Source organism: Triticum aestivum, chromosome 6A, assembly GCF_018294505.1.
Source record: "Triticum aestivum cultivar Chinese Spring chromosome 6A, IWGSC CS RefSeq v2.1, whole genome shotgun sequence".
Taxonomy (NCBI): domain Eukaryota; kingdom Viridiplantae; phylum Streptophyta; class Magnoliopsida; order Poales; family Poaceae; genus Triticum; species Triticum aestivum.
The window spans coordinates 488,729,900-488,750,725 of NC_057809.1; the positions used below are offsets into that span (position 1 = coordinate 488,729,900).

The 20,826-nt window shown below is 46.0% G+C and overlaps 1 long non-coding RNA gene across 1 annotated transcript; it reads right to left on the minus strand.

Moving 5' to 3' along the window:
• Window positions 1-13,705: 13,705 nt before the first annotated feature.
• LOC123128041 (uncharacterized) lies at window positions 13,706-15,642 on the minus strand. The gene is made up of 2 exons (XR_006462920.1): window positions 14,970-15,642; window positions 13,706-14,140 (listed from the first exon to the last, which is right to left on the minus strand). It is a non-coding gene; the product is annotated as an uncharacterized lncRNA (long non-coding RNA).
• Between the last annotated feature and the right edge of the window lie 5,184 nt (window positions 15,643-20,826).

Here is a 20,826-nt window from a genome sequence, read left to right on the forward strand (position 1 = left end):
CTATTGCTACCGCTTAGTGATAAAGTAAAGCATTACAGGGCGATTGCATTGCATACAATAAAGCGACAACCATATGGCTCCTGTCAGTTGCTGATAACTCGGTTACAAAACATGATCATCTCATACAATAAAATTTAGCATCATGCTTTGACCATATCACATCACAACATGCCCTGCAAAAACAAGTTAGACGTCATCTACTTTGTTGTTGCAAGTTTTACGTGGCTGCTACGGGCTGAGCAAGAACCGTTCTTACCTACGCATCAAAACCACAACGATAGTTTCTCAAGTTGGTGTTGTTTTAACCTTCGTAAGGACCGGGCGTAGCCACACTCGGCTCAACTAAAGTTGGAGAAACTGACACCCGCCAGCCACCTATGTGCAAAGCACGTTGGTAGAACCAGTCTCGCGTAAGCATACGCGTAATGTCGGTCCGGGCCGCTTCATCCAACAATACCGCTGAACCAAAGTATGACATGTTGGTAAGCAGCATGACTTATATCGCCCACAACTCACTTGTGTTGTAATCGTGCATATGACATCTACGCATAAAACCAGGCTCGGATGCCACTATTGGGGAACGTAGTAATTTCAAAATTTTCCTACGCACACGCAAGATCATGGTGATGCATAGCAACAAGAGGGGAGAGTGTTGTCCATGTACCCTCATAGACCGAAAGCGGAAGCATTAGCATAACGCGGTTGATGTAGTCGTACGTCTTCACGATCCGACTGATCAAGTACCGAACGCACGGCACCTCCGAGTTCAGCACACGTTCAGTCCGATGACGTCCCTCGAACTCCGATCCAGCCGAGTGTTCAGGGAGAGTTTCGTCAGCATGACAGCATGGTGACGACGATGATGTTCTACTGACGCAGGGCTTCGCCTAAGCACCACTACAGTATTATTGAGGTGGACTATGGTGGAGGGGGGCACCGCACACGGCTAAAAGATCAAATCAATTGTTGTGTCTATGGGGTGCCCCTGCCCCTGTATATAAAGGAGCAAGTGAAGGAAATATGCCCTAGAGGCAATAATAAAGTTATTATTTATTTCCTTATATCATGATAAATGTTTATTATTCATGCTAGAATTGTATTAACCGGAAACATAATACATGTGTGAATACATAGACAAAAACAGAGAGTCACTAGTATGCCTCTACTTGACTAGCTCGTTAATCAAAGATGGTTATGTTTCCTAACCATAGACATGAGTTGTCATTTGATTAACGGGATCACATCATTAGGAGAATGATGTGATTGACTTGACCCATTCCGTTAGCTTAGCACTTGATCATTTAGTTTGTTGCTATTGCTTTCTTCATAACTTATACATGTTCCTATGACTATGAGATTATGCAACTCCCGTTTACCGGAGGAATACTTTGTGTGCTACCAAACGTCACAATGTAACTGGGTGATTATAAAGGTGCTCTAGAGGTGTCTCCAAAGGTACTTGTTGGGTTGGCATATTTCGAGATTAGGATTTGTCACTCTGATTGTCGGAGAGGTATCTCTGGGCCCTCTCGGTAATGCACATCACTCAAGCCTTGCAAGCATTGCAACTAATAAGTTAGTTGCAGGATGATGTATTACGGAACGAGTAAAGAGACTTGCCGGTAACGAGATTGAACTAGGTATTGAGATACCGACGATCGAATCTCGGGCAAGTAACATACCGATGACAAAGGGAACAACGTATGTTTTTATGCGGTCTGACCGATAAAGATCTTCGTAGAATATGTAGGAGCCAATATGAGCATCCAGGTTCCGCTATTGGTTATTGACCGGAGACGTGTCTCGGTCATGTCTACATAGTTCTCGAACCCGTAGGGTCCGCACGCTTAAAGTTCGGTGACGATCGTAATTAGGGTTTTTGTGTTTTGATGTACCGAAGGTTGTTCGGAGTCCCGGATGTCATCACGGACATGATGAGGAGTCTCGAAATGGTCGAGACATAAAGATTGATATATTGGAAGCCTATATTTGGATATCGGAAACGTTCCGGGTGAAATCGGGATTTTACCGGAGTACCGGGGGGTTACCGGAACCCCCCGGGGGTTATTGGGCCTACATGGGCCATAAGGGAGAAGAGGAGGGCCAGCCAGGGCAGGCCGTGCGCCCCCTCCCCCCTAGTCCGAATAGGACAAGGAAGGGGGGGGGGGCAGCGCCCCCCTTTCCTCTTTCTCCCTTCCTCCTTCCTTTTCCAACAAGGCAAGAGGGGGGAGTCCTACTCCTGGTTGGAGTAGGACTCCTCTAGGCGCACCCATAGGGCCGGCCGCACCTCCCCCTCTCCCTCCTTTATATACTGAGGCAAGGGGGCACCACATGACACACAAGTTGATCCTCGTGATCGTTCCTTAGCCGTGTGCGGTGCCCCCTTCCACCATATTCCACCTCGGTCATATCGTAGCGGTGCTTAGGCAAAGCCCTGCGTCGGTAGAACATCATCACGGTCAGCACGCTGTCGTGCTGACGAAACTCTCCCTCAATGTTTTGCTGGATCGAAACTCGAGGGACGTCACCGAGTTGAATGTGTGCAGAACTCGAAGGTGCCGTACGTTCGGTACTTGGATCGGTCGGATCGGGAAGACGTACGACTACTTCCTCTACGTTGTGTCAACACTTCCGTTGCCGGTCTACGAGGGTACGTAGACAACACTCTCCCCTCTCGTTGCTATGCATCACCATGATCTTGCGTGTGCGTAGGAAATTTTTTGAAACTACTACGTTTCCCATCAGTGGCATCCGAGCCTAGGTTTTATGCGTTGATTTTGTGCACAAGTAGAACACAAGTGAGTTGTGGGCGATATAAGTCATACTACTTACCAGCATGTCATACTTTGGTTCGGCGGTATTGTTGGATGAAGCGGCCCGGACCGACATTACGTGTATGCTTACGCGAGACTGGTTCTACCGACGTGCTTTGCACACAGGTGGCTGGCGGGTGTCAGTTTCTCCAACTTTAGTTGAACCGAGTGTGGCTACGCCCGGTCCTTGCGAAGGTTAAAACAACACCAACTTGACAAACTATCATTGTGGTTTTTGATGCGTAGGTAAGATTGGTTCTTGCTTAAGCCCGTAGCAGCCACGTAAAACTTGCAACAAACAAAGTAGAGGACGTCTAACTTGTTTTTGCAAGGCATGTTGTGATGTGATATGGTCAAAAAATGATGCTAAATTTTATTGTATGAGATGATCATGTTTTGTAACCGAGTTATCGGCAACTGGCAGGAGCCATATGGTTGTCGCTTTATTGTATGCAATGCAATCGCACTGTAATGCTTTACTTTATCACTAAGCAGTAGCGATAGTCGTAGAAGCATAAGATTGACGAGACGACAACGATGCTACGATGGAGATCAAGGTGTCGCGCCGGTGACGATGGTGATCATGACGGTGCTTCGAAGATGGAGATCGCAAGCACAAGATGATGATGGCCATATCATATCACTTATATTGATTGCATGTGATGTTTATCTTTTATGCATCTTATCTTGCTTTGATTGACGGTATCATTTTAAGATGATCTCTCACTAATTATCAAGAAGTGTTCTCCCTGAGTATGCACCGTTGCGAAAGTTCTTCGTGCTGAGACACCACGTGATGATCGGGTGTGATAGGCTCTATGTTCAAATACATCGGGTGCAAAATAGTTGCACACGCGGAATACTCAAGTTATACTTGACGAGCCAAGCATATACAGATATGGCCTCGGAACACGGAGACCAAAAGGTCGAGCGTGAATCATATAGTAGATATGATCAACATAGTGATGTTCACCAATGAAACTACTCCATCTCACGTGATGATCGGACATGGTTTAGTTGATTTGGATCACGTGATCACTTAGAGGATTAGAGGGATATCTTTCTAAGTGGGAGTTCTTAAGTAATATGATTAATTGAACTTAAATTTATCATGAACTTAGTACCTGATAGTATCTTGCTTGTCTATGTTTGGTTGTAGATAGATGGCTCGTGTTGTTGTTCCGTTGAATTTTAATGCGTTCCTTGAGAAGGCAAAGTTGAAAGATGATGGTAGTAATTACAGGGATTGGGTTCGTAACTTGAGGATTATCCTCATTGCTGCACAGAAGAATTACATCCTGGAAGCACCGCTAAGTGCCAAGCCTGCTGCAGGAGCGACACCAGATGTATAAACGTCTGGCAGAGCAAAGCTGATAACTACTTGGTAGTTCAGTGTGCCATGCTTTATGGCTTAGAACCGGGTCTTCAACGATGTTTTGAACGTCATGGAGCATATGAGATGTTCCAGGAGTTGAAGTTAATATTTCAAGCAAATGCCCGGATTGAGAGATATGAAGTCTCCAATAAGTTCTATAGCTGCAAGATGGAGGAGAATAGTTCTGTCAGTGAACATATACTCAAAATGTCTGGGTATCATAATCACTTGACTCAACTGGGGGTTAATCATCCTGTTGATAGTGTCATTGACAGAGTTCTTCAATCACTACCACCAAGCTACAAAAGCTTCGTGATGAACTATAATATGCAAGGGATGAATAAAACTATTCCTGAGCTCTTCGCGATGCTAAAAGCCGTGGAGGTAGAAATCAAAAAGGAGCATCAAGTGTTGATGGTCAATAAGACCACCATTTTCAAGAAAAAAGGCAAAGGGAAGAAGAAAGGGAACTTCAAGAAGAACATCAAACAAGTTGCTGCTCAGGAGAAGAAACCCAAGTCTGGACCTAAGCCTGAGACTGAGTGCTTCTACTGCAAGCAGACTGATCACTGGAAGCGGAACTGCCCCAAGTATTTGGCGGATAAGAAGGATGGCAAAGTGAACAAAGGTATATGTGATATACATGTTATTGATGTGTACCTTACTAATGCTCGCAGTAGCACCTGGGTATTTGATACTGGTTCTGTTGCTAACATTTGCAACTCGAAACAGGGGCTACGGATTAAGCGAAGATTGGCTAAGGACGAAGTGACGATGCACATGGGAAATGGTTCCAAAGTCGATGTGATCGCGGTCGGCACGCTACCTCTACATCTACCTTCGGGATTAGTATTAGACCTAAATAATTGTTATTTGGTGCCAGCGTTGAGCATGAACATTATATCTGGATCTTGTTTGATGCGAGACGATTATTCATTTAAATCTGAGAATAATGGTTGTTCTATTTATATGAGTAATATCTTTTATGGTCATGCACCCTTGACGAGTGGTCTATTTTTGATGAATCTCGATAGTAGTGATACACATATTCATAATGTTGAAATCAAAAGATGCAGAGTTGATAATGATAGTGCAACTTATTTGTGGCACTGCCGTTTAGGTCATATCGGTGTAAAGCGCATGAAGAAACTCCATACTGATGGACTTTTGGAACTACTTGATTATGAATCACTTGGTACTTGCGAACCATGCCTCATGGGTAAGATGACTAAAACACCGTTCTCCGGTACTATGGAGAGAGCAACGGATTTGTTGGAAATCATACATACAGATGTATGTGATCCAATGAATGTTGAGGCTCGTGGCGGATATCGTTATTTTCTCACCTTCACAAATGATTTAAGCAGATATGGGTATATCTACTTAATGAAACATAAGTCTGAAACATTTGAAAAGTTCAAAGAATTTCAGAGTGAAGATGAAAATCATCGTAACAAGAAAATAAAGTTTCTACGATCTGATCGTGGAGGAGAATATTTGAGTTACAAGTTTGGTCTACATTTGAAACAATGCGGAATAGTTTCGCAACTCACGCCACCCGGAACACCACAGCGTAATGGTGTGCCCGAACGTCGTAATCGTACTTTATTAGATATGGTGCGATCTATGATGTCTCTTACTGATTTATCGTTATCATTTTGGGGTTATGCTTTAGAGACGGCTGCATTCACGTTAAATAGGACACCACCGAAATCCGTTGAGACGACGCCTTATGAACCGTGGTTTGGCAAGAAACCAAAATTGTCGTTTCTGAAAGTTTGGGGCTGCGATGCTTATGTGAAAAAGCTTCAACCTGATAAGCTCGAACCCAAATCGGAGAAATGTGTCTTCATAGGATACCCAAAGGAGACTGTTGGGTACACCTTCTATCACAGATCCGAAGGCAAAACTTCTGTTGCTAAATTCGGAGTTTTTCTAGAGAAGGAGTTTCTCTTGAAATAAGTGAGTGGGAGAAAAGTAGAACTTGATGAGGTAACTGTACCTGCTCCCTTATTGGAAAGTAGTACATCACAGAAACCGGTTTCTGTGACACCTACACCAATTAGTGATGAAGCTAATGATAATGATCATGAAACTTCAGATCAAGTTACTACCGAACCTCGTAGATCAACCAGAGTAAGATCCGCACCAGAGTGGTACGGTAATCTTGTTCTGGAAGTCATGCTACTAGATCATGATGAACCTACGAACTATGAAGAAGCGACGGTGAGCCCAGATTCCGCAAAATGGCTAGAAGCCATGAAATCTGAGATGGGATCCATGTATGAGAACAAAGTGTGGACTTTGGTTGACTTGCCCGTTGATCGGCAAGCAATTGAGAATAAATGGATCTTCAAGAAGAAGACTGACGCTGACGGTAATGTTACTGTCTACAAAGCTCGACTTGTTGCAAAAGGTTTTCGTCAAGTTCAAGGGATTGACTACGATGAGACCTTCTCACCCGTAGCGATGCTTAAGTCTGTCCGAATCATGTTGCCGCATTTTATGATTATGAAATTTGGCAAATGGATGTCAAAACTACATTCCTGAATGGATTTCTAGAAGAAGAGTTGTATATGATGCAACCAGAAGGTTTTGTCGATCCAAAGGGAGCTAACAAAGTGTGCAAGCTACAGCGATCCATTTATGGACTGGTGAAAGCCTCTCGGAGTTGGAATAAATGCTTTGATAGTGTGATCAAAGCATTTGGTTTTGTACAGACTTTTGGAGAAGCCTGTATTTACAAGAAAGTGAGTGGGAGCTCTGTAGCATTTCTGATATTATATGTGGATGACATATTATTGGTTGGAAATGATATAGAATTTCTGGATAGCATAAAGGGATACTTGAATAAGAGTTTTTCAATGAAAGACCTCGGTGAAGCTGCTTACATATTGGGCATTAAGATCTATAGAGATAGATCAAGACGCTTAATTGGACTTTCACAAAGCACATACCTTGACAAGGTTTTGAATAAGTTCAAAATGGATCAAGCAAAGAAAGGGTTCTTGCCTGTGTTACAAGGTGTAAAGTTGAGTAGGACTCAATGTCCGACCACCGCAGAAGATAGAGAGAAAATGAAAGATGTTCCCTATGCTTCAGCCATAGGCTCTATCATGTATGCAATACTGTGCACCAGACCTGATGTGTGCCTTGCTATAAGTCTAGCAGGGAGGTACCAAAGTAATCCAGGAGTGGATCACTGGATAGCGGTCGAGAACATCCTGAAATACCTGAAAAGGACTAAGGATATGTTTCTCGTATATGGAGGTGACAAAGAGCTCATCGTAAATGGTTACGTTGATGCAAGCTTTGACACTGATCCGGACGATTCTAAATCGCAAACTGGATACGTGTTTTTACTGAACGGTGGAGCTGTTAGTTGGTGCAGTTCTAAACAAAGCATCGTGGCGGGATCTACATGTGAAGCGGAGTACATAGCTGCTTCGGAAGCAGCAAATGAAGGAGTCTGGATGAAGGATTTCATATCCAATCTAGGTGTCATACCTAGTGCATCGGGTCCAATGAAAATCTTTTGTGACAATACTGGTGCAATTGCCTTGGCAAAGGAATCCAGATTTCACAAGAGAACCAAACACATCAAGAGACGCTTCAATTCCATTCGGGATTTAGTCCAAGTGGGAGACATAGAAATTTGCAAGATACATACGGATCTGAATGTTGCAGACCCACTGACTAAGCCTCTTCCACGAGCAAAACATGATCAGCATCAAGGCTCCATGGGTGTTAGAATCATTACTGTGTAATCTAGATTATTGACTCTAGTGCAGGTGGGAGACTGAAGGAAATATGCCCTAGAGGCGATAATAAAGTTATTATTTATTTCCTTATATCATGATAAATGTTTATTATTCATGCTAGAATTGTATTAACCGGAAACATAATACATGTGTGAATACATAGACAAAAACAGAGAGTCACTAGTATGCCTCTACTTGACTAGCTCGTTAATCAAAGATGGTTATGTTTCCTAACCATAGACATGAGTTGTCATTTTATTAACGGGATCACATCATTAGGAGAATGATGTGATTGGCTTGACCCATTCCATTAGCTTAGCACTTGATCGTTTAGTTTGTTGCTATTGCTTTCTTCATAACTTATACATGTTCCTATGACTATGAGATTATGCAACTCCCATTTACCGGAGGAACACTTTGTGTGCTACCAAACATCACAACGTAACTGGGTGATTATAAAGGTGCTCTACAGGTGTCTCCGAAGGTACTTGTTGGGTTGGCGTATTTCGAGATTAGGATTTGTCACTCCGATTGTCGGAGAGGTATCTCTGGGCCCTCTCGGTAATGCACATCACTCAAGCCTTGCAAGCATTGCAACTAATAAGTTAGTTGCAGGATGATGTATTATGGAACGAGTAAAGAGACTTGCCGGTAACGAGATTGAACTAGGTATTGAGATACCGACGATCGAATCTCGGGCAAGTAACATACCGATGACAAAGGGAACAACGTATGTTGTTATGCGGTCTGACCGATAAAGATCTTCGTAGAATATGTAGGAGCCACTATGATCATCTAGGTTCCGCTATTGATTATTGACCGGAGACGTGTCTCGGTCATGTCTACATAGTTCTCGAACCCGTAGGGTCTGCACGCTTAAAGTTCGGTGACGATCGTAATTAGGGTTTTTGTGTTTTGATGTACCGAAGGTTGTTAGGAGTCCCGGATGTGATCACGGACATGACGAGGAGTCTTGAAATGGTCGAGACATAAGGATTGATATATTGGAAGCCTATATTTGGATATCGGAAATGTTCCGGGTGAAATCGGGATTTTACCGGAGTACCGGGGGGTTACCGGAACCCCCCGGGGGTTATTGGGCCTACATGGGCCATAAGGGAGAAGAGGACGGCCGGCCAGGGCAGGCCGCGCACCCCCTCCCCCCTAGTCCGAATAGGACAAGGAAGGGGGGGGGGCGGCGCCCCCCTTTCCTCTTTTTCCCTTCCTCCTTCCTTTTCCAACAAGGCAAGAGGGGGGAGTCCTACTCCCGGTTGGAGTAGGACTCCTCCAGGCGCACCCATAGGGCTGGCCGTACCTCCCCCTCTCCCTCCTTTATATACTGAGGCAAGGGGGCACCCCATGACACACAAGTTGATCCTCATGATCGTTCCTTAGCCGTGTGCGATGCCCCCTTCCACCACATTCCACCTCGGTCATATCGTAGCGGTGCTTAGGCGAAGCCCTGCGTCGGTAGAACATCATCACCATCATCACGCCGTCGTGCTGACGAAACTCTCCCTCAACGTTTTGCTGGATCGAAACTCGAGGGACGTCACCGAGTTGAACGTGTGCAGAACTCGGAGGTGTCGTACATTCGGTACTTGGATCGGTCGGATCGGGAAGACGTACGACTACTTCCTCTACGTTGTGTCAACACTTCCGTTGCCGGTCTACGAGGGTACGTAGACAACACTCTCCCGTCTCGTTGCTATGCATCACCATGATCTTGCGTGTGTGTAGGAATTTTTTTGAAATTACTATGTTTCCCATCAGCAAGGGGGGAGGTGCGGCCGACCAGGAGGAGGAGCGCCAGGAGGAGTCCTACTCCCACTGGGAGTAGGACTCCCTCCCTTCCTTGTTGGATTAGGAGAAGGGGGAAAGAGGAGGGAGAGAGGAAGGAAAGGGGGGGCGTCGCCCCCCTCACCTTGTCCTATTTGGACTAGGGGGGAGGGGCGCGCGGCCTTGCCCTGGCCGCCTCTCCTCTTCTCCACTAAGGCCTACTATGGCCCATTAATCCCCCGGGGGGTTCCGGTAACCCCTCGGTACTCCGGTAAAATCCCGATTTCACCCGGAGCACTTCCGATATCCAAATACAGGCTTCCAATATATCAATCTTCATGTCTCGACCATTTCGAGACTCCTCGTCATGTCCGTGATCACATCCGGAACTCCGAACACCCTTCGGTACATCAAAACTCATAAACTCATAATATAACCGTCGTCGAAACTTTAAGCGTGCGGACCCTACGGGTTCGAGAACTATGTAGACATGACCGAAACACGTCTCCGGTCAATAACCAATAGCGGAACCTGGATGCTCATATTGGCTCCCACATATTCTACGAAGATCTTTATCGGTCAAACTGCATAACAACATACGTTGTTCCCTTTGTCATCGGTATGTTACTTGCCCGAGATTCGATCGTCGATATCTCAATACCTAGTTCAATCTCGTTACCGGCAAGTCTCTTTACTCGTTCCATAATACATCATCCCGCAACTAACTCATTAGTTGCATTGCTTGCCAGGCTTACAGTGATGTGCATTACTGAGTGGGCCCCAGAGATACCTCTCCGACAATCGGAGTGACAAATCCTAATCTCGAAATACGCCAACCCAACAAGTACCTTTGGAGACACCTGTAGAGCACCTTTATAACCCAGTTACGTTGTGACGTTTGGTAGCACACAAAGTGTTCCTCTGATAAACGGGAGTTGCATAATATCATAGTCATAGGAACATGCATAAGTCATGAAGAAAGCAATAGCAACAAACTAAACGATCAAGTGCTAAGCTAACAGAATGGGTCAAGTCAATCACATCATTCTCCTAATGATGTGATCCCGTTAGTCAAATGACAACTCATGTCTATGGTTAGGAAACATAGCCATCTTTGATCAACGAGCTAGTCAAGTAGAGGCATACTAGTGACACTCTGTTTGTCTATGTATTCACACATGTATTATGTTTCCGGTTAATACAATTCTAGCATGAATAATAAACATTTATCATGATATAAGGAAATAAATAATAACTTTATTATTGCCTCTAGGGCATATTTCCTTCAAATTCAATATGCACTAACCATATCTCATAGGGCAGGCGGTCCCCTATTTTATGTATTCTCGAGGGGTGACCCAGGGGGTCGTATCTCCCCGTTCCTCTTTAATCTCGTGGTCGACACCCTTGAAACCATCCTGAATAAGGCTAAGATGTCCATCCACATCTTCAATGGGGTTGGGCACATTGTTCCAAGAGATGGTGTGACCTCCATTATGCGGATGACACCATGATCACGGTAGAGGGGTGGGGACTTTATATCATCAACCTCAAGTTCCTTCTCCTATGCTTTGAGGCCATGTACGACCTTAAGATCAATTTTGATAAGAGTAAGACTGTGATGATGGGGTATTTGGTCATCGATCAGCAGCGGATTGCGGACAACCTTAATTGCATATCTGGGGATGTCGCTTTGTGACTCGAGGAAATCCTGCTTGTTGGGGATTTTGACCCACTTGTGGGACGGGTTGTATCTCGGCCTCCCATGGTGCAGAAGATTTACTTTAAAGGGAGCAAATCCATGCTTCTCGATTCATGTCTCTCTAGCCTGCCCATGCATATGATGGGGTTGGATATATTGGCAGATGATGTGCATAGCTCCTTTGACAAAAACTATTGCTCTTCTTTTGACAGCATGAGATGGACGTCACAAATACCATATGATCAAGTGGGCAGATATCTGCTTGCCCAAGGACCAGAGGGCCAGGGGGCCTAGGTATTCTCATGTCCCGCCGCATGAATATGGCCCTTATGTTGAGATGGGTTTGGCGGATCTTCAGGGAGGATGGGGGCTTGTGGCTGCAGCTTACTAAAGCAAAGTATCTACATGATCTCCCCCTTCTTGCTTGTGAACGTAGGGAGGGGTCTCAATTATGGAAGTCCGTGCACTCTATCAAGCATGAGACACGACTTGCATTTTAGCCACATCTGGGCGACCTGAATTTGATTTCTCGTTTCGAAGCCAGTCTCGCAACGCTTGTTGGTACGGGTTCACTATCTGCTTTTTAGTTCAAAAATTTGTGGTCTTTAATCTTGAAGGGTAAGAACCGTTTCCACCGGATAATATATCTATATCTATATCTATATCTATACCTTCTATATCTATATCTATACTTTTTTTACTAATAAAGTAAGATGTGTTTCGCCAATTTTTTCATCCGTTCACGGTCGAAATTAATTTTTTTCTATCCGAGATGTTACTAAATTCTTATGCGTTCGTTTTCTAGAAAAAAAGGATTTTTTCAGAATTACGTGCATGGGCCGCGCGCTGTGGCCCAACGAAGCCAGCCCACTTATTTATCTACCCACGCAGCTGGGAAAATTCTATTTTATGCACTGGGCGAAAAATAGTCAGAGCTTCACATAGGACAACCAATAATGGGCTGGCCCATTTTTCTTTATTTTTGTGTTTTACTTCAATTTTTATTCTCCTTCCCCTATCTTTTTTTCAAAGTTTATTTTTATAGCTTATTTCATAAATTCAAAATTCTCAAAAACATTCAGATTTAAAAAAAAGAATCAAATTTTGGAATAAAAAATACCCAAAGCTTTGCACAGGTCGCCCAATACTGGGCCGGCCCATTTTTGTTTTATCCTGTGTTTTGTCTTTTTCTGTTTATTTCTCTTTTTCTGTCCTATATCATTATTTTTTTCCCTTCCAAGTTTAATTTCATTTTTCCTTTTTTAGTAAATTCGAAGTTTTTAAAAAACCTCAGAATTTATTTATTTTTTGTTCAAGTTTTAGATAATTTTTGCAAATTCTTAAAAAATTTCTGTTTTAAAAAATGTTCAGAACTTTATTTTTTTTCCTTTCTGATTTTTTTAGAAATAAACAAAATGTTCCCATTTTTCAAAAATGTTTTTATTTTCCATAATTATTCATGATTTCCAATATTTCTTTCTGAATTTGAAAAAATGTTTTAAATTTGAAATTTTTGTTGTTTTAGTGAAATGTTTACGAAATTATAATAATTTTCTTAATTGATTTTTTTTTCAAAATTGTTGTGAATGTTCGAAACATTTTTACCATTTAAAAAGTTGTTCACTACTTCAAAAAAAATTCAGGTTATTATAAAAGGTCCATGTTTTCAGAAAATGTTTGTGAATTTCAAAAAATATTCCAATTTAAAATTTTGTTCATAATTTCAGAAATATTCAGAATTTTTCAAAAAGCTTTTTGGAATTTCAAAAATTGTTCATGTTTCGAAGAATTTACACCAATTCATTTTTATTTTTTTATGATAAGTTTGAAAAATCAAAAAATGTTTCAAATCTGACGATGCGTTATGTTCTTAAATATTCGCGTTGGCCATTGGTTATTAGGACGTGTTTCTTCGACTAGGTATTATGTGCTGCAATTGATAATACATCCAGTTACGCCGTGATAGGAGACGCCAACCAACCCCACCACTATCAAGATCTCGTACGCCAAACATGACCAGCGAGAAGATTGCACCTCCTAGCTCCGTCGGCCACCGCTGCGGAGACTGTTTTCGGAATACACATCATTTCTCTCCCGTTGCTTCTCGTAATAGATATCTCTCCCGTTGCAACGCACGGGCATATGTGCTAGTCAGTCTTAATATCTTTAACCCCTTCAACAAATAGTGCTAATCGCCACAGACTATGAGATTGCAAGAAATTGGAACCACAAACTCGTTTACAGCAGCTAGTTCGTGTATCATACCACAGTTCACTGTACAATTGTCTCCATTTCCTTCCCAAATGTTTCAGTTTGAATACAGGAAACACAAGCACTGGAGTACATCCATTCCACACCAAGACCAAGACAGCAGAAGGGTGAAGAACTTCAGAAGAAGAAGAAAAACACTTATGTATGCACGCTTAGGCGTCAGTGATCACACGGTTGCAGCGTTCTTCTGGGGGCACGGCGTGGACAGGGCATCAGGAGTGGACGGGTATGAGATCGAGATCAGCTTCGATCTGCACTTCGCTGCCCCATCATCACGATATGTGTTTGCTCCAGGGGTGGTGCTTGGTGGGTTGGCCTTGGGGTTCAGGAGCGAAGTCTCAGGGAGGGACTGAGAGATTGCGATCAGTGACCGGCGAACAGTTTCCCGAGTGAACTCTGCTGCTGCTGCAGGCGAAGCCATCAACCGAAGTACTAAATGCTGCATTTCAAGTGTAAAACGAAGGATGCTGGAGATCAGATTCACAACTTGTTGAAGAATTTTCAAGGAATAAGATAACCGAGAAACAAGGGCAGATTCATCAGTTTATTTTATTTCAAGGTAGTTGATCAAGAATCCTAACAAATTCACCAGCATGTAGCTTTGGAAAGGAACACCTAAATCTGCATTCTGGTATGCTAATTTAGTACTAGTAAACCACAACAAGCACTAGCTAAATAGATAACAGTTATATTTATTAACCCAGGTGCTTGATCCACCTGGACCCTGAACAATTAAACTTCAATGCTAGCCTGGAATTTGAAAAATCATTAAATTTGAAGCATATCGCAGTTTTTTATATTGTTTTTTGCATTTTTCTGCATTGAAAAAAATGCAGAAAAAAACCATAGGTGTAAGTAATGTTATTGAAATAAAAAACGGAGAAACATCGTAAAAATGGTGGCTCTCTGCGTCGAGCAAAAAATGACAGGAACACTTCACTTATCTCTTGTAACAATTAATCATATTCACTGACAAAATTTTGCCAGTCCTAACATTATATCAGTCCCCGCGCCCATGAATTTCGGATCAAGTACCATAGTTAAGGTTTAGGGGTGTTTGGAATTTAACTTAGGATGTTTATTTTCCTACTCCTTCCGTCCCAAAGTTAGTAGCACAAAGTTGAGACACTTATTTTAGGACGGAGAGAGTAATATTTAGCAGGGCCACCACTCATCAAATTTGCACCCACGCTGCATGCTGAGAATGAACCATTAATCATGGCATGTTTATCAAATGAAAAATCTCCTACAGTTGCAGACCAACTAACCCGGAGAACGGCTGGAGATATGGTACAAGGGCAGGGAATGACCAGACACTTGCGGCCCCTAACTTGCTAGAAGAACCAACCTCTAGCTTCGTTAGTTCCTTTGATGGATCTCCAACGAAGCTAGTGGTTGCTTCTTCCAACAACCAACCCCCAAGGTAGCTAGAGAGATTTGCCTTGCTTTTATACGCACCAGGAGAATAGATCACGCTTTATATGTTTCAACAGCAGCCGTCCATCGAACAGAGCCGATAATAGCAAAGACTTGGACACCCGGTCTGTTCACCTAATTTTGGATCAAACGGCACAGCCTAAAATTAGCCTTCCACACGCAGCTAGAGCAAATGATACCACGAGTTCCACACTTGACAGCCTAACAGAATCTCTAGACCTCTACCGGCCACACCGATCCCGTGATTCATGGTGCAGACGAGACCAAACTTTCTGTAATACTAGAGCTGGAAAGATCTGAAGCGTCCTGTAGTTATAATTTCGTCAACTGCGCAGAGAACAAAGCCACTGATCTCTGCTCCATAACATGATCTGACACGCGAGGAAACAAGCGGAGATTGCTAACCCTCACGTCATGATCGAGCAGCTCCTCAACTCTTCCGCGCACAGTAATTCTAACCTAAAGTATGGCGTCTCGCCAAGAAGTCGATGAACGAACAACACCCACCCCCACCCAACCCCACTCCACCCCACCCCACCCACCACCGAAGCAGGAAGCCCGCGGAATCCTAACTTCGCCGCGGCGTTTGACCGAGACACAGATCGAGCGAAGGGAGAATCCATACACAGGCTTTGGAGAAGGGACTCACCAGAGACGAGCAGAGGAGGAGACCTGGGGAGGACGGAGAGGCGAAGAGAGATCGTCGTCTTCGGCAAGGCAATAGTCCAAGACACACGCACCCACGTTCCGTTGACGTTTTCTCCAATATACTCCTACCACCTGATCTCGCGGGCGGCGTATCCTCCCTCGTGGCGGACCCCGCCCGGCTCGCTCCCGGCCGCACGTTCCGCGATGGACGGCCTGCGATCGGCGCCGAGCTCTACGCCGCCCGGCCTCTCGCTGTCTTACGGGATAGGGATTGGCACGCTGATCGCGAGATTAATCGTATCCAATTCTACCGTCTTCCATCTAAGGCCTCTTTTCGTTCGTAGGATATGATTATCATAGAAATATAAATCTTGTGGAAAATGAGATGACATGTATCTCAAATTCTATGAGTAGGAATAGAAAATAAAATATTATTTGGTTGACATCAAAGGAATTTTTTCATTGAGTCTAGCCTCTTTTTTATTTTCCTATGAAATTTGGAGGATATGAACTAATCCTATGTAGGAATAAGAATCCATTTCTATAAACCAAAAGGCTTTAAAAGAAAAAATCTTATAAAAATCCTATCCTCTAAAATTTCTATTAAATTCCTCTAAACCAAACCAAAGGAGGCCTAAAAGGTTATCCGATTCTACCGCTGGAAGGACGTGAATTCCAAGTTGCACCGGAGGGCGCACGCGCTCGCTGGATGGCACGTGGGCCTGCCTGGCCGTGGACCTTGGGGCTGGTGAAACAGTGGGCGTAGTTCGTTTCCGTGCGTAGGTTTCGAGGCCGGTTTGGTCGGGCCGACAGACAGCCGTGCAGGCAAGCGCTAGGACAATTCCAGAAGGAAGGTAGCCGTCACGTGCACCCATGTGTCGCCGTCTTATTGGAGGATCGCTATTCTTGTGTTGACCTGGGCACATTCTCGTCTAATTGGCTGGCGTGTTGTTTGAATGGGGGGACCCATTTCGTCCGCCCGCGTCTGTTTGGGTGGGCGCGGGAATTAAATGGACGCGCATCTCGCGGGCGACTCATTCCTGACCTAATTTTGAGCAAGATTTGCGTCGGCACGGACACGAAACGGACGCGCGCGCCTACTCCTCTTCTCGGGCCCGTTGGTCGGTGGCAGACACTACCATTTCCTCCCATTTTTTTCCAAAAACACTCCCGCCCGCGCGCCCCCGCCCCCCAACCAGCCATGTAGTACGCAATCGACCTCGACCTCGACGCTGTCGCCGGCCTCGCCTCCCTCGCCTCGTCCGGCGCCGTCGCCCCCTCCGGGAAAGGCAAGCCTCGTGCCCCGCGCAAGACTACCGCCGCGACCAAGTCGAAGAAGGCGCCGATGCCCGAACAGCGGGCAAGGGAGTCGGCCAAGAGGAAGGGCCGGAGGCACGTCGCGGACGCGAGGGATGAGGCCGCCGCCGTCGCCACCGCGCAGCAGGAGTTCACCAACGCCCGCGTCGCGACGGCAACGAGGGAGGCGCTCTACATGCTAGGGGTAAACCCTAGCCAGTACAGCGTCCTCCAAGCCGCCGTCTCCGCGGCCAGCACCGGCTCGTCGGCGTTTCCTTGGATGGTGCTGCCCGACTCACCCCGCGCGTCGGCTTGCAACCCGGTCCCCGGCTTCCGCGTCTACCCGCAGGCCTCCCGCCTCTTCGGGGAGTGCTCACCCGACGTGAGCGTGGTCGCGCCTTCCACGCCCGCGCCCGCGCCCATCGACCTCAACGCCACCCCGGTGGTCGGTGGCTCGTCGTCCGGCGGCACGAGGAAACGCGTGCGGCAGACGCCGACCGGCGGGCTCCCGGACGCCCGTAACCTGTTCGAGGAAATGTCGTCCGCCATCGACGAGGACTACATGCAAAACCTCATCTTCGAGGGTGGTGCGCCGGACGCTGGCTACGATCCCGACGAGACACAAAGCCAGGACGGCCGCGGGGAGTTCACGCCGGCCGCTGGCTATGATCCCGATCAGGTGGCCTTCATGCGTGATCAGGTTGGCATCGACCTGGACGGCTTCCCCCTCGACCACGAGTTCCCGGAGGACTATGGGCTAGAAGAAGAGGACGAGTGCGACATCGAAGTAGAGCCTTTGTTCGAGGACGAGCTCGCCAACCAAGCCACCGGTCCTAAGCCGAAGCGCAAGAGCAAGCGCACAAAGGCGTACACAGCTGCCGAGGACAAGCTTCTTCGCGAGTGTTGGCGAGACATTGGACAAGACCCAAAAACAGGTGCCGAGCAAAAGCATTCGACCTTTTGGACTCATGTGCACAGAGAGTTTCATGAGCGCAAGAAGTTTCCACCTTACCAATTTGTGAGCACGCGCGGGTGGGTCTCCATTTCCAAGCGGTGGAGGGTGATCCAACAAGAGTGCAACAAGTTTTGCGCCACCGTTGAGAGTGTCAAGGCTCGCCCCGTGAGCGGCATCGGCATGCAAGACAAGGTATGATAGCAAGCAAGCCGCCCTCTTTTGTGTCATCAAAATCATCCTTTTTACGTTTTCATTTGCTATCACTTGCCCATATGCTTGGATGGAAACATTTTGTAGGCATTTCAAGCTTTGGAGGCATTCAAGGTTCAACACAATGGCAAGTGCTTCAACCTCTCCCATTGCTATCGGGTCATCAAGGACGAAGAGAAGTTCAAGGCACAATATGCCACACTCAAGGCACGTGGGGGGAAGAAAGTCGTGGAGGATGTTGGGGAGGGCGAGCCGGGACGGCCACGGGGGAAGACCAACTCCAAAAAGGAGGACAAGCGAGATGCGGCCACCAACGCTTTGATCGCAAGCATGGACGGCATGATGAATAAGAAGGACTCAAGGGAAGAGGAGTGCCGGTGTTTCAAGGCGGAGCAAATGGATGCTTTCATGTAGATCCAAAGGAGGAGGCTTGATCTTGACGCCGAGAAGCAAGCCAAGATGTTCGAGCTCGAGGCGAAGAAGCAAGCCAAGATGCTAGAGATTGAGGCCGCCAACTCCAAGACCAATGTGAAAGAAGTGGCTCTTGCGAGCATGATGACCGGGGTCGAGATCATGAAGGTGGATCTCAACACCGTGTCGCCAAGGAAGAGGACGTGGTTCGAGAAGATGCAGGCCGACATGCTCAAGTTCGACGACGAGTGTGATAACCCACAAGTATAGGGGATCACAACAGTTTTCGATAAGTAAGAGTGTCGAACCCAACGAGGAGCTAAAGGTAGAACAAATATTCCCTCAAGTTCTATCGACCACCGATACAACTCTACGCACGCTTGACGTTCGCTTTACCTAGAACAAGTATGAAACTAGAAGTACTTTGTAGGTGTTGTTGGATAGGTTTGCAAGATAATAAAGAGTACGTAAATAAAAAGTAGGGGCTGTTTAGATAAAGAAACAATAAAGTAAATGTAGCGAGTGTGGAAACGTGATGGTATGTGACGCCCCCGATTCAATCGTACACTAATCATGCATGCAAATGTGTACGATCAAGATCAGGGACTCACGGGAAGATATCACAACACAACTCTAAAACATAAATAAGTCATACAAGCATCATAATACAAGCCAGGGGCCTCGAGGGCTCGAATACAAGTGCTCGATCATAGACGAGTCAGCGGAAGCAACAATATCTGAGTACAGACATAAGTTAAACAAGTTTGCCTTAAGAAGGCTAGCACAAACTGGGATACAGATCGAAAGAGGCGTAGGCCTCCTGCCTGGGATCCTCCTAACTACTCCTGGTCGTCGTCAGCGGGCTGCACGTAGTAGTAGGCACCTCCGGTGTAGTAGGGGTCGTCGTCGATGGTGGCGTCTGGCTCCTGGGCTCCAGCATCTGGTTGCGACAACCAGAAAGAAAGGAAAGGGGAAAAAGTGGGGAGAAAGCAACCGTGAGTACTCATCCAAAGTACTCGCAAGCAAGGAACTACACTACATATGCATGGGTATATGTGTAAGGAGGCCATATCGGTGGACTGAACTGCAGAATGCCAAAATAAGAGGGAGATAGCTAGTCCTATCGAAGACTACGCTTCTGGCAGCCTTCGACTTGCAGCAAGTAGAAGAGAGTAGATTGAAGTCCTCCAAGTAGCATCTCTAAGTAGCATCTCCAAGTAGCATCTCCAGTAGCATCTCCAGTAGCATCGCATAGCATAATCCTACCCGGCGATCCTCCCCTCGTCGCCCTGTGGAAAAGCGATCACCGGGTTGTCTGTGGAACTTGGAAGGGTGTGTTTTATTAAGTATCCGGTTCTAGTTGTCATAAGGTCAAGGTACAACTCCAAGTCGTCCTGTTACCGAAGATCACGGCTATTCGAATAGATTAACTTCCCTGCAGGGGTGCACCAACTTACCCAACACGCTTGATCCCATTTGGCCGGACACACTTTCCGGGGACATGCCCGGCCTCGGAAGATCAACACGTCGTAGCCCCACCTAGGCAAAACAGAGAGGCCAGCACGCCGGTCTAAACCTAAGCGCACAGGGGTCTGGGCCCATCGCCCATAGCACACCTGCATGTTGCGAGGGCGGCCGGAAGCAGACCTAGCCTAGCAGGCGTTCCAGTCCAATCCGGCGCGCGCCGCTCCGTCGCTGACGTCTGAAGTGCTTCGGCTGATACCACGACGCCGGGATACCCATAACTACTCCCACGTAGATGGTTAGTGCATATAGGCTCGTAGCCAACTCAGATCAAATACCAAGATCTCGTTAAGCGTTTTAAATATCCGCGAACGCCGAACAGGGCCAGGCCCACCTGTCTCCTAGGTGGTCTCAACCTGCCCTGTCGCTCCGCCACAAAGATCCACACAGAGGGCCGTCGGGACAAAGGTCCTTTCAGCCCCCAATCCGTGAATCACCCGCGGGTACTCTTCGAGCTGACCCGACTTTAGTCACCATCTGCATAGTATGTATGTATGTATAGTATATACTCGTGATCACCTCCCGAGTGATCACGGCCCAATAGTATAGCAAGGCAGACTGACAAGAATGTAGGGCCAATGATGATAAACTAGCATCCTATACTAAGCATTTAGGATTGCGGGTAAGGTATCAATGACTGTAGC